Source organism: Stenella coeruleoalba, assembly GCF_951394435.1.
Source record: "Stenella coeruleoalba genome assembly, chromosome: 16".
Taxonomy (NCBI): domain Eukaryota; kingdom Metazoa; phylum Chordata; class Mammalia; order Artiodactyla; family Delphinidae; genus Stenella; species Stenella coeruleoalba.
In genome coordinates this window covers 42368076-42381945 of record NC_137162.1, presented here as the reverse complement: position 1 = coordinate 42381945, position 13870 = coordinate 42368076, and the positions used below count along the sequence as shown (strand labels likewise).

The 13870-nt window shown below is 34.4% G+C and overlaps 1 protein-coding gene across 4 annotated transcripts in view; it reads left to right on the top strand.

Moving 5' to 3' along the window:
* The window catches only part of LOC307175180 (uncharacterized protein), a 310674-nt gene that overhangs the window by 216834 nt on the left and 79970 nt on the right, over window positions 1-13870 (top strand). For all 4 annotated transcript variants that reach the window (XM_079900046.1, XM_079900045.1, XM_079900047.1 and 1 more), the window contains one exon: window positions 3253-3302. The gene's annotated coding sequence lies outside the window, so the exon portion shown is untranslated. The remainder of the gene's footprint in view (window positions 1-3252; window positions 3303-13870) is intronic.

The following is a 13870-nucleotide window of genomic DNA, read 5'->3' as shown; positions in this document are numbered from 1 at the left end:
AAAGGGATGATGGAAGTGAGGGCTGTTTAAAATACATCATTTGTTCATTCATTCAACAAATATTTATTATGCACCTGCTCTGTGGCAAGCACTGTTGTAAGTAAGCACCGGTGATTGATGATTCAGCAGTAAAAAAAACAGTTCTCACAGAAGTGATCTTTGGATGGAAAATTTGGCTTCTGAAACTGCAAGTACTTACAGGTTTAACTCAGCTGTGAAAGCCTGAGCTCTCAGTTAAGCAATTGTGATTTCCAAGTTTATATCACAAAAGGTCTTACAGAAGCTTTCTCAATGGACCAATGTGATACGCCAATCACTCTATTCTAAGTGCAAGGATGGAAAGATAAACATTTTAATTAAAATAGATATGTTTGCAGAGTATGAATCTGAGGGAACTTATTTATTGTAACGTAGAAACTCTAGTCTCCAACAGAACTTCGCTTGGGAGCTGGTTTGGTTAATGGAACAGAGGTAGGTGGGCCCACTTGAGAGTAGTTTTGAGAGGGAAGTATCTAGCTTGTGAAGAGCACAAGCCAGTATGTTAGGCAGAAGGGATGGAGAATATTGGTAGACTATTTAGGTGAGGTCTTAGAGCCCTACCTTTTTTTGTGGGATATAATGAAGACAAATATGGTACACTAGAAATAGCAATGAGTTTATAATCAAAAGGTACAAGAACCAATCCTAGCCCCAACAGAAATGTTTTATGTGATCCTCAGACTTCTGAGTCTCTACTGCCTCAACTGTAAATAATGTTTTAAAATTCTGTGGCAATATGAATTACAACTCATATTGACCTGTATTATTTCTTACAAATGACTGCCTTCCTGCAATGTAACATGATTGTTAAGCACATGACAGAAGGGGGTTTGATTCTTGGCTCTACCTCCTACTAATTGCATCACTTTGAACAAGGAATTTAACTCTTCAACATCTCAGTTTCCTCATCAGAGAAATGACTATGATATTGTTGCCCTTACTATAAGTTTTGTGACTATAATATGAAATAAGCATGTATAATAACCAAGGCATTTTAATTGCTGAAGAGCTGTGGCTTACTATGATTTTTCACATGAAAAGCGAATCATGAAAAGCAAATTAAGATTATGTGAAGAAAAGCACTTTAACATCTGTACAGATATTTTACACATGCAAAATATAATCATTTAGTCTGGTTCCAGAAAACCAGGATACCACATAATTAAAAAGCATGTGAAAAACATACTTCAATGCAGTATTTAAAGGGCTTCTGAAGTAGTATCCCCATTATCCAGGAAATTTCTCTTATTCTCCAGCTTCTAAGTCCATGCTTCCTTTGAGCATTCAATTGTTGAGTGTTGATCTAGTATTTATCAAAGTATTAATTGAAATATGTATTCTTTTCTTTACATTTGCATGTGGCATTAGAGCCTATTAGCTAAGTTTGTTGATTAAAGAAAGGGATGAGTATTTCAGTTTGCTGCAAATGAATCTTAGAAGCTTCAATGATTACACATTTCAACTATAATTGCTTTTATTTCAGTGACTAATTAAGTTTTCTGAAACTCCCTATGAATCTATAATGATATACAGATTGGGGAACAAATGAATTTTCAATGCCTGAACACTATTTAAGTTAAATATTCTTAAAGTTATGGAAGTTTAGTTCTGGAAAGAACTATAAGAACTATCATCGACCTTTCTCCTTAGTTTAACCAGCTAGAAAGCTGAGGTAATGGAGGGAAGTTGATTTGCAACAGGACCTGATATTGAAACTAAGTTCATTTCTCTTTCCATGAAAATGTATGACCCCTATTATACCATATATTATTTGAAATCATAATACAGGAAAGATTTAGTGTGACATGAAGAAGAATAATTCACAGAAATATAGAAAATCCTGAGTTAGAATTTAATGTGATTAGGTAAATAATCAATAATTGGTCTGGTTTTATTGACACAAATATGATTTTCCCCAAATTAAATTATATTAGTCTCTTCCTCTCTGAATTACCTCCCAAATACCAATATTCTAGGATGAATTTTAAGATGAAAACTAATATAATTCTCCAGTTTAGTTACTACTAAGGATGTTATTAAGAATGTTTGGGAAACATATTTAAACTATTTTATGAGTGACTGATCACTACTCATAGAATTAGGGAAAGAAATGATGTCCTTCTACCTGGTAGAGTTCTTGGAATTTGGTAGATAATAAATGATTGTTGAATGAAAGACTAAATAAATGAGTAAATGAACTAATGGATGACCTAAGGTAATAATTTGTTGAATAATGCTTTCTTAATCTTATGTAGTTAAAGCACTTTTCAAAATGAGATGGGAAATCGCCAGGGAATCATTATATGCTCAGAATATTAATTTCCCATGCATCCTTCTAAAGCAACTACCAAAAAGGTTATCTTACAACTTAGCAAAATGAATATGAGAGAAGAAGAGAAGGGAAGTAGAGAGAAACAGTAAGAGAGAGAGGGCAAGTGCTATCCTCTGCATTCTGTTTCTGAGGATGCTTATTTATGTGACTGGACCCATGTAAATACCTGTACACTAAGTAGAATTGTGAACAGCAGAATAGCTGAATGGATGGATACATTCTCTTAATATTATGGATAGATTCATTCCCAGAGGATAAATGATAATAGCTACCAGAAATTATATAATAACTATGTAATAGTTGCATGAAATGCTCATGATAGTTGTTGACATGTAATAAAGTTACAGAAATTCCATGTAATAAATGAATAGAATAAATTATGAAAGCACCTTATATACCTTAGCTCATTATGTTCTTCCGAATTTTAATTCACTGTAGAGATCTTAAATGGTTGAATGGCTTCCACATGTGCATTTCCTTTTACTTCATTCACTAACCCAGTTAATCATTAAGGCTATTACTGCTAGTTCACTACCTTCTTTGTACCCCATCTACTTCTCTTCTCCAGCCCCTTATTAATCTCACAGGGATTTAGATTCCTGCTGAATTGAGCTTGTTAAAGTTTGAGACAATTGAAATCTTTATAAGCATTTCATACAGAATATACAACTCCAGAAAAGATCTACTTAAGCCCTCACTTCCTGTTATACTTTGGGGAGAAGTGGTTCCTCTGTTTCATACATACTTGTGCCAAATGTGCTGTTTTAAGATGAGTTTGAGAGGTCAAATTACTCTTCTGTGTGAAACCTCTTTACATCAGAATATAAAAGAATTTCCCAAATGACTGTAAATCTGTTTCGTCTTTGTCTTTTATTTTCTAGGTTACTCTTGGACACTTGGAGTTCTGGATAAAGAGTCTCTGGCTGTGTTAGTAAGTGATCATTCATTCTGGTCTCTACCTCTTGTTGTAGGGTTTACAAAAATGCAAATACACAGAGTCTCAGCCACCTCAAACTTCACTTTTGAAAAGGCAAATATAGATCCAGTATCTGTCTCAGTCACAGTATCTGTGACTGTCAAAGTCCCATGGGATTTTACTGTCAATCCAATTGCTGACTGGCTTATTTCAGAACAATCTCAGAGACCCACCAGCACAACTGTATATAGTTTAAGTCATTTTACTGATAGTATCTTATTAGATCCATGAAAATGAAATAAGTTGCAATTTAGAAATAACAATGCACTGAAGAATGGTATTGCTATTTTCTTTCTTAATTATAATTCTATTTATAGTCTTTTCATTCTTTTTATATACTAAAAATGTGTTTTCTATACTTATTTTAATAAAAATTTGATTTTTGCCCCTCACTAATGATTATAGACTCCATGAGAGTAGGGATCATATTTATTTTAGTAATTACTGTATTCTTACTGCTGGATAAGTGTCTGACACATACTAGGGGCTCAATAAATATCCCAGAATGAAAAAATTATAACAGAAGTGGAAACATTTATACCACATGTTTGAGAATAAAACTGTTGAATTGCACTTGCTTAGAGGGGAGGTGTAGATCCAAATGTGTGTAAGACTTAGTTCCTAATCTGACAGTTTTCACATGTGGTGGGGAATATTGACATATACAAGACTCACTATAATATAAGGCAATCAGTACTCAATAAGATAGAGTTAAAATTGTTTTTAGACATGCGTTTCAATACTATTTTACTAGCACTGTTACCTTTGGCACTTTATATAACCTCTTGAACCCAGTTTTATTTTCTGTAGTTAATATCTGTTTATACTGTAGGAATATTCAATGAGATAATGAAGATAAAACATCTAGTTTAATGCTTGGCTCAGAGTAGGCAATCAGTATAAATTTGATATATAAATTTACAATAAAATAATTTATTCAACAAATATATTTTTAAAACCTACTAAGAACAGCATACTGATAACTATGTCAAAGATCAAAAAGAAAAAAGACATGAGTTATGCAATTGAGCACCTCACATCTCTATGCTGTTACAGGTGTTGAATGCTGTAAATGCCTTTCATTCAGTCATTATATATAAATTGAATACCTACTCTGTGCAAAGCTCTTAGCTTGGAACTGAAAACAGTATGAAAATATAGTTAATTGTATGTGTTTATGTGTGTATGAGAGAGAAACAACATTCCTGGAAGGTGAGGAGCCAGCACTTAGAAAAGCCCTGAGTCATGGAAGCGTGGCATGAATGAAATGAAAGATCTGAGTTGCCAGATTATTGCAAGTAAGGCATAGTGGTGTGAGATAAGGTGGTATAGTTAGGCCAATTTATACAGAGCCTTTGATAATTGTGTCTCTGCCTCAAGAAAAATAAGTAACCATCCAATAATTTTATGTATGATTGAGGAGATGTGCATTGTATATGTATGCTAAATATTTCGTTTAGAGAAAAAAATGTTGCAGGGCGAACAACTTCTCTGAAATCTGGAGAGCTGGGTGAATATATAGAGAATCAGGCTGGGAACAGGAGCCATTGGAGCCATAAGCTGGTCGAAAGAAATAAGTAGTAATTGTGAGGAATTGCTAGAGGCCAGGCATAGAGTACAGTGAGAGTGAGAAATTCCTAGGGACCACAGTATTATGGGGTGCCCACACTTTCATGAGTTTAACCTCCAGGAGCTCCACAAGAGTCTCATGATGAGGAATCAAAAAAAAAATCCCTTCAGGACTTCAGCAGGAGAAAGGGAAAATGACCAATTTACAAATATTTCTAGAGTGTTTTCCATAAGAAAGGCATATTCTCCAAAGGTAAGACTTTATTAAAACCTTATCTTACCAAGGGAAGGAACATTGACACAACTCTAACAACATCTAGCTTTCCTTTATCACCTAAGAGGAAAGGGGAGAGCTAAAAAACCTTGTGAATTTCATAGCCCCTGGACAAAAGACAACTAAATGACAAATATTTAATTGTAAGATTATAGAATGTTTTCACTCCACCATACTTTACCACCACAAAAACAGGACATCACTATAAAAACAGTAAATATCAGCTGAAAGAACTGGAAGGTACAGACTTTATTTAAGGAAGAGTTCTTAGGAAAACCCAAATACAGCAAGAACAATAAAAATTTTGAACTCTCTGACAATTGTAACTGCAGCAAAGGTGAACAAAGAAAAACTCCTAGCCAGATTAACATAAAACCTCACACTATAGGCCATTTACCTCAGTTCCTATTACTCAATACATCATGCCTGGCTTGAGCAACAACAAAAGTATTCAAAGCATTGGAAAAAAGCAAAAAAAACAAACAAATCAGTCTGAAGAGACAAAGCAAGCGTCAGACCCATACTCAGATATGGTTCTAATGGAAAAAGCAGACAGCATGAAAAAAAGGTTGCGTAAAGTAAACAGAAATGGAAACCCTATGACAGAATCAAAAGGAAAGGCTGGAAATCAAAACCAGTGCAACAGAAATGGAATATGCCTTTGATGGGCTCTTCACTAGATGGGAAATGGCTGAGGAAAGAATCAGTGACCAAGAAGATATGTCAATAGAAACTTCCCAAACTAAAACTGAGGAAGAAGAATCTAAAATCAAAACAAGACAAAAACAGAACAGAACATAATACCCCAAAACTATGGTGCAAGTTTGGATGGTAAAGGATGTATAGTAGAAATACCCAAATAGAAGAAGGAGATAGGGGAGGAAAATTTAAAAAGTTGAGAATTTTCCAAAATTGTTGAGTTGTACAAAACCACAGATCCAGTAATATTAGAGCACACCAACCAGTAAATACACTTTAAAAAATTACAATTAGTCATATGATATTCAAGTTGCAGAAAACCAAATACAAGTAAAAATAAACCTTACTATAGAGGAATAAAAAAATAAAAAGAATTACATCAGACTTCTCATCAGAAACCTTGGAATCAAGAAGAGAGAAGAGTGGAATATATATTAGAACATTGAAGGGCAAAAACCCTACAATTCTGTACCCATTGAAATTACCCTTCAAAAATGAAGAAGAAATACTCTGACAACAAAACAAAACAAAAAAACCCAGAGTATTTATTACCAGCAGAACTGCCCCATTAGAAATACTGAAAGAATTTCTTTAGGGAGAAAAAAGTCATGTGGTCAGAACATTTACATAAAAAAGGAAGAGATACAAAAATAGAATAAATGAAGGTAAAATTAAATCTTTTAATTTACTTATTCTTAGTTGACCTAATAGATAATTGTGTGTTTAAAGTAATAACAGTAGCAATACCCCCAATAATAGTAACAAAAACTTACATGGAAAGGCAAAAGACCTGGAATTAAAACAAAATTGAAATTTCACACTGCTGGAAAAGAACAAAATTGGGGAAATAAACAATTCAATTAAAAATGGCCAAAAGATCTGACTAACCACTTAACCAAAGAAGATACAGAGATGGAAAATAAGCATAATAAAAAATGCAGATGCTTAACATAATTTTCATTTGGAAATTGCAAATTAAAACAGAAATGAGGTAATACTACACAACCCTCGGAAACGCTTAAAAAAAGAAAAGACAAACCAAATGCTGGTGAGGATGCAACACAAACCTTTTGTGGTAATACAAAATGGGGAAGGCCACTTTGGGGGATAGTTTATAGATTACTATGGAGCTAAATATAGAGTTACCATAAGATATAGCAACCACTATCCTGCATTTTCCCCATTCATCTGAAAACCTATGTTCATACAAAAACCTGCATGTGAATATTTATAGCAGCTATATTTATAGTCACCAAAACCAGGAAACAACTAAGATGCCTTTCAATAGATGAATAGATAACAAACTGTGGTACATTCATGTACTGGAATAGTAGTATATAAAAAGATGTAAAAATAATTTTTTAATTAAAAAGACAAAGGGATCTTAAATGCATATGGATAAGTGAGAAAAGTCGTCCTGAAAAGACTAGATACTGTAGGATTCCAATTATATGACAATCTGAAAAAGTCAAAGCCATAGAACCATTAAAAAAATTCTGACTGTCAGGATTTGAGGAAGGGGAGAGGGAAAGAGAGTTGAATAGGTGAAGCACAGGGAGATTTTAGAGCAGGAAACTATTCTACATGATACTGGAATGATGGACACATGACATTATGCATTTGCCAAAACCCATAGAATTTAAAGCAGTAAAAAGGAACCTTAATGTATGTAAAATTCAAACAATCATTTAGGACTCTGGGGGATTCTATAAAGAAATGCAGACTGTGACAAAAGTATCTAAGTACTTTATGAATATATGAAACAATGGTACTGAAGGTTGTTCTAAGGTGTTGAACTAAGTACCTTTGGAAATGAGTGGAATCTGAAAGACTCAAGGCATAAGGAACAGTACTTGATTTCCATGGGCTATGCCTTCACAATTCTGATACATGTACACATGTATACTGCAACTGAACAGTTAATTAAAGAGATGGTTGATGGTGGGGGTAAGATTTCTCACTGTTAGAGTCTGAATTTATGGATAAGCAAGGGGAAAAAGCTAGAATAATCTATTTGGTATGAATTAGAATTAGAGAAATCAGTATTAACTCATATTTAGCTTAACATATAGATGTTACATATATATAAATAAACATATATATGTATTTACGGATATGTGTATATACAGATGGTTATATATATACATATAGTCTCTTTTTCAGTCAGCTGAGAAGACCTAAAAGCAACCACACCCCATTAGCAATGAGCACAGCTAATACCCAGATCTTTGTTCCCAATACCATTCTCCATTTAAAGAAACCAGGGCTCCTCAGAAAAAGGTCTCATTCTGGGACTGAGGCGATATCTATATTAGATGATACTGCAGCATCTTGTAGTATGAAAAAGTAAGAAAGTGCTAAAAAAAAATTAGATGTGCCGAAAGGGCACAGGAGTCAAACTAAAGGAGGTCTTAGTAGCCAGAGCTAGGACAATTTGAGCAACAAAATAAAGTAGTTTTGGATTATAACCCAAAGAGTAAAGTAAATACCCATAAGTCCATACTGGTATAAATAAATTATTTCTACACGCTTGAAAAAATAATATAATGTAGAAAAAGTTTTAATATGGACCCAAATTCAAATTTCTTAAAATACATAAGTTTCTCTACAAAAATAACAACTATTGCTTGCTAAAATTATTTTAGTGGAATAGTCTTATGACACATCAGAAATGTGCATTTTAAAAAGCAATAAAAATAAATTATTGAATACATAAATAAGTGGGGGAGAAATCACATCTCCCATATATAAGTATTTCAGAAAATTTCTGTAGATAATTCATCCTCAAAGAGGGGGAACATCACTCCCAATTCCTTAAGTTTAAGCTACACATACTACCTTCCTTCTAATTCATACAGTAGGAAAAGAGGGAGAAAAAATAATGACTTTACAGTAGAAAAACCTGGCAAACACTGCCTTAGGCAGGTGATCATGGTCAGCATCAGCAGTGATTTTTAGGCAGGTTGAGAGTAAGCATCCTTGATATGTGATGAAAATAGTACTTCCTCTCTGTAATCTTCTTCCCCAAAACCCATAACTACAGTTTAATCATAACAGAAACACCAAATTCCAATAGAGGGACATTCTACAAGTACTACTCAAAACTGTGAAGGCCGTAAAAAACAAGCCTGACAGCCAAAAGGAGCCTAAGGTGACATGATAACTTAATGAACTATAATATCGTGGATGGGATCCTGGAACAGAAAAAGGACATTACTTAAATATTAAGGAAATCTGAATAAAGGGTCAACTTTAACTCATAATAATGTATCAATATCAGTTCATTGATTTTAACAAATATATCAGACTAATGCAAGATGTTAAAAATAGGGGAAATTGGTTAAGGAGTATATGGTGCTACTTCTGTGCTATGTTTTCAATTTTTCTGTAAATCTAAAGCTAACATTTAAAAAAGATTTGAAAGATATCCATTCGGGCTCCTTAGGTCATCTTGACTCTACATTTTGAGATTTCTGTGTTGCCCATAAACCTCAACTAGGAATGCCCATCATATTTGCAATTCCTTCTCTATTTTATGCTGCCTTCACCCCTTTCACTGAAGGAAACCACCTTCTCTCTTCATAGTTTTTCTGTACTCTTCATCACTTTTGCTTCTAGTAAATCTTTTTTTTTTAACATCTTTATTGGAGTATAATTTCTTTACAATGGTGTGATAGATTCTGCTTTATAACAAAGTGAATCAGCTATACATATACATATATCCCCATATCTCCACCCTCCCTATCCCACCCCTGTAGGTGATCACACAGCACCGAGCTGATCTCCCTGTGCTATGTGGCTGCTTCCCACTAGCTAGCTATTTTACATTTCGTAGTACATATATGTCAATGCCACTCTCTCACTTCGTCCCAGCTTACCCTTCCCCCTTCCTATGTCCTCAAGTCCATTCTCTGCGACTTTATTCCTTTCCTGCCCTAGGTTCTTCAGTACGACATTTTTTTTTGGATTCCATATTTATGTGTTAGCATACGGTATTTCTTTTTCTGAATGACTTCACTCTGTATGACAGACTCTAGGTCCATCCACCTCACTACAAATAAATCAATTTCATTTCTTTTTATGGCTGGGGAATATTCCATTGTATATATGTGCAACATCTTCTTTATCCATTCGTCTGCCGATGGACACTTAGGTTGCTTCCATATCCTGGCTATTGTAAATATAGCTGCAATGAACACTGTGGTACATGATACTTTTGGAATTATGATTTTGTCAGGGTATATGCCCAGTAGTGGGATTCCTGGGTTGTATGGCAGTTCTATTTTTAATTTGTTAAGGAACCTCCATACTGTTCTCCTAGGTGGTGGTATCAGTTTACATTCCCACCAACAGTGCAAGAGGGTTCCCTTTTCTCCACACCCTCTCCAGCATTTATTGTTTGTAGATTGTTTGATGATGGCCATTCTGACCAGTGTGAGGTGATACTTCATTGTAGTTTTGATTTGCATTTCTCTAATGATTAGTGATGTTGAGCATCCTTCCATGTGTTTGTTGGCAATCTGTATATCTTCTTTGGAAAAATGTCTATTTAGGTCTTCTGACCATTTTTGGATAGGGTTGCTTGTTTTATTGATATTGAGCTGCATGGGCTGCTTGTAAATTTTGGAGATTAATCCTTTGTCAGTTGCTTCATTTGCAAATATTTTCTCCCATTCTGAGGGTTGTCTTTTTGTCTTGTTCATGGTTTCCTTTGCTGTGCAAAAGCTTAAGTCTTATTGTGTCCCATTTGTTTATTTTTGTTTTTATTTCCATTTCTCTAGGAGGTGGGTCAAAAAGGATCTTGCTGTGATTTATGTCATACACTGTTCTGCCTATGTTTTCTTCTAAGAGTTTTATAGTTTCTGGCCTTACATTTAGGTCTTTAATCCATTTTGAGTTTATTTTTGTGTATGGTGTTAGGGAGTGTTCTAATTTCATTCTTTTACATGTAGCTGTCCAGTTTTCCCAGCACCACTTATTGAAGGGGCTGTCTATTCTCCATTGTATACTCTTGCCTCCTTTATCAGAGCTAAGGTGACCATATATGCATGGGTTTATCTCTGGGCTTTCTATCCTGTTCCATTGATCTATCTTTCTGTTTTTGTGCCAGTACCAAACTCTCTTGATTACTGTAGCTTCATAGTATAGTCTGAAGTCAAGGAGCCTGATTCATCCAGCTCTGTTTTTCTTTCTCAAGATTGCTTTGGCTATTCGGGGTCTTTTGTGTTTCCATACAAATTGTGAAATTTTTTCTTCTAGTTCTGAGAAAAATGACTTTGGCAGTTTGATCGGGATTGCACTGAATCTGTAGATTGCTTTGGGTAGTAGAGTCATTTTCACAGTGTTGATTCTTCCAATCCAAGAACAGGGTATATCTCTCCATCTGTTTGTATCATCTTTAATTTCTTTCATCAGTGTCTTATAATTTTCTGCATACAGGTCTTTTGTCTCCTTAGGTAGGTTTATTTCTAGGTATTTTAGTCTTTTTGTTGCAATGGTAAATGGGACCGTTTCCTTAATTTCTCTTTCAGATTTTTCAGCATTAGTGTATAGGAATGCAAGAGATTTCTGTGCATTAATTTTGTATCCTGCAACTTTACCAAATTCATTGATTAGCTCTAGTAGTTTTCTGGTAGCATATTTAGGATGCTCTATGTATAGTATCATGTCATCTGCCAACAGTGACAGCTTTACTTCTTCTTTTCTGATTTGGATTCCTTTTATTTCCTTTTCTTCTCTGATTTCTGTGGCTAAAACTTCGAAAACTATGTTGAATAGTAGTGGTGAGAATGCACAACCTTGTCTTGTTCCTGATCTTAGAGAAAATGCTTTCAGTTTTTCACCATTGAGAACAAAGTTGGCTGTGGGTTTCTCATATATGGCCTTTATTATGTTGAGGTAAGTTCCCTCTATGCCTACTTCTGGAGGGTTTTTATTATAAATGGGTGTTGAATTTTGTCCAAAGCTTTTTCTGCATCTATTCAGATGATCATATCTTTTTCTCCTTCAACTTGTTAACATGGTTTATCACATTGATTGATTTGCATATATTGAAGAATCCTTGCATTCCTGGGGTAAATCCCACTTGATCATGGTGTATGATCCTTTTAATGTGCTGTTGGATTCTGTTTGCTAGTATTTTGTTGAGGATTTTTGCATCTATGTTCATCAGTGATATTGTTTCTTTTTTTGTGACCTCTTTATCTTGTTTGGTTGTCAGGGGGATTGTTGCCTCGTAGAATGAGTTTGGGAGTGTTCCTCCCTCTGCTATATTTTGATAGAGTTTGAGAAGGATAGATGTTGGCACTACTCTAAATGTTTGATAGAAGTCACCTGTGAAGCCATCTGGTCCTGGGCTTTTGTTGGTTGGAAGATTTTTAATCACAGTATATCAATTTCAGGGCTTGTGATTGGTCTGTTCATATTTTCTATTTCTTCCTGGTTCAGTCTCAGAAGGTTGTGCTTTTCTAAGAATTTGTCCATTTCTTCCAGGTTGTCCATTTTATTGGCATATAGTTGCTGATATTAATCTCTTATGATCCTTTGTATTTCTGCAGTGTCAATTGTTACTTCTTTTTCATTTCTAATTCTATTTATTTGAGTCTTCTCCCTTTTTTTCTTGATGAGTCTGGCTAATGGTTTATCAATTTTGTTTATCTTCTCAAAGAACCAGCTTTTAGTTTTATTGACCTTTGCTACAGTTTCCTTCATTTTCATTTCATTTATTTCTGATCTGATCTTTATGATTTCTTTCCTTCTGCTAACTTTGGGTTTCCTTTTGTTCTTCTTTCTCTAATTGCTTTAGGTGTGATGTTAGGTTGTTTATTTGAGATGTTTCTTGTTTCTTGAGGTAGGATTGTATTGCTATAAACTTCCCTCTTAGAACTGCTTTTGCTGTATCCCATAGGTTTTGGGTAATTTTGTTTTCATTGTCATTTGTTTCTAGGTATTTTTTGATTTCCTCTTTGATTTCTTCAGTGATCTCTTGGTTATTTAGTAGTGTATTGTTTCGCCTTCATATGTTTGTATTTTTTACAGAATTTTTCCTGTAATTGTTATCTAGTCTCATAGCATTATGGTCGGAAAGGATACTTGGTATGATTTCAATTTTCTTAAAATTGCCAAGGCTTGATTTGTGACCCAAGATATGATCTATCCTGGAGAATGTTCCATGAGCACTTGAGAAGAAAGTGTATTCTGTTGTTTTTGGATGGAATGTCCAATAAATATCAATTAAGTCCCTCTTGTTTAATGTATCATTTAAAGCTTATGTTTCCTTATTTATTTTCATTTTGGATGATCTGTCCATTGGTGAAAGTTGGGTTTTAAAGTCCCCTATTATGATTGTGTTATTGTCACTTTCCCCTTTTATGGCTGTTAGCATTTACCTTATGTATGGAGCTGCTCCTATGTTGGGTGCATAAATATTTACAATTGTTATATCTTCATCTTGGATTGATCTCTTGATCATTATGTAGTGTCCTTCTTTGTCCCTTGTAATAGTCTTTATTTTAAAGTCAATTTTGCCTGATATTAGAATTGCTATTTGAGCTTTCTTTTGATTTCTATTTGCATGAAGTATCTTTTCCCATCCCCTCACTTTCAGTCTGTATGTTTCCCTAGGTCTGAAGTGGGTCTCTTGTAGACAGCATTTATACTGTGGGTCTTGTTTTTGTATCCATTCAGCCAGTGTATGTCTTTTGGTTGCAACATTTAATCCATTTACATTTAAGGTAGTTATCGATATGTATGTTTCTATTATCATTTTCTTAATTGTTCGGGGTTTGTTATTGTAGGTCTTTTCCTTATCTTGTGTTTCCTGCCTATAGAAGTTCCTTTAGCATTTGTTATAAAGCTGGTTTTGTGGTGCTAAATTATCTTAGCTTTGGCTTGTCTGTAAAGGTTTTAATTTCTCCATCGAATCTGAATGAGATCCTTGCTGGTTAGAGTAATCTTGGTTTGGGGTATTTCCCTTTCATCA